Consider the following 1,502-nt stretch of genomic DNA (forward strand, 5'->3'; position numbering starts at 1 on the left):
TTACAGGTTGGGCCACTAACCAAAAGGTTAGCAATTTGAAACCACCAGCTTCGCTTCAAGAGAAGGAGGAGGCTTTCAACTCCCAATAAAGAGTGACCATCTCAGAAATTCACAGGGCCAGTTCTATTTTCTCTGATTTAGTCCCTATGAGTCAGAACCGACTGAGTAGGAATAAGGAATAAGTATATAAGGGAGTTCCAAAAAGTTCATGGAAAAAGTGATATGAAAAAGATAATGGAATTTTTCCATGTTCTTTTTGAGGCACACATACACATATATATATTTATATATTATAGAAATTTGATATTACACAATTGTGGAATGGAAACAATAAGAACAACAAATGGATTCTCAAAGGACCACTTCTTGCTTCCTAGGCTCCAACTTTGATTGCTGGATTCCCCTGGAGCAGAAGCGCATGCCCTTTGTTATAGACCTAAACACTTATCTAACCTAGGAGCTGCTGAAGCTAAAGTAGAAGATTGGAGAAGCAAGAGCTGGAGAAGCTAGGAGCAGGCTCTCTAAAAGTACAAGATGAGCTAGCAAGTAATGCACATGATGAGTCCGCAACGCTACCTCATGGTGTGCACTGACCTTCCCATTGTGAAAATACGGCTGCGGCTTCACTCACATCTACCAAGCCTTATGTAAAATATCCCTCATTTTTACCCCATTTTAACTGGAACTACACAGAGGGAGAAAGGCAAAGAAACCCCTGGCATAACTAGATTGAGACAATACAGTCAATCATGAGAAGTAAGCTTTATGGTGTGTTAAAGTTAAGTAACATGAAGCAAAATAACACACAAAAGGGAGATAACAAATGTGTCCGGCCTGAGGGTTGTAATTTTAAGAAAGGCTGTGTAAAGGAAGTCTCACTGAGAAGGTGACATTAGGACAAGACCTTGAAGAAAAACCCAAACCCACACTCGCTGCCATCGAGTCTGTTCAGACTCAGATCTACCCTATAGGATAGGGCAGAATTGCCACTGTGAGTTGCAGAGACTATATCTTCATGGGACTGAAAAACCTCATCTTTCTTCCTCAGAGCAGCTGGTGGGTTTGAAGTGCTGACTTTGCAGTTCATAGGACAACCCATAATCCACTGTGCCAGCAGGACTCCTGACTTAAAGGAGGTAGGGAGCAAAACTTGTAGATATCTGGGAAGGAGAATATTTTCAGTTATGAGTGATTTCTGAGTGGGAGCAAAGAATGCTTTTGTTGGGAATGATAGAGTGAAAATAGAAAAATTGATGATGCAGGCAAGATGTGGTGAATTGCTTGGGAGATGAGATGGTATCTAGTGCACAAAGATGAGATTTAGTAACGGGCAGTTTACTTAGAACCAAACACTGCCATCAAGTCAATTCTGATCCGATAGGACAGAATAAAACTGCCCGTGTTTTATTCCTTACAGGAGTAGAAGGCCTCTTATTTCTCCCAAAGAGTGGTTGCTGGTTTCAAATTGTTGACCTTTTGATTAGCAATGTAACACATAACCA

Source organism: Echinops telfairi, unplaced genomic scaffold (genome assembly GCF_000313985.2).
Source record: "Echinops telfairi isolate 266 unplaced genomic scaffold, ASM31398v2 ScPeMD7_5927;HRSCAF=6808, whole genome shotgun sequence".
Classification (NCBI taxonomy): Eukaryota; Metazoa; Chordata; class Mammalia; order Afrosoricida; family Tenrecidae; genus Echinops; species Echinops telfairi.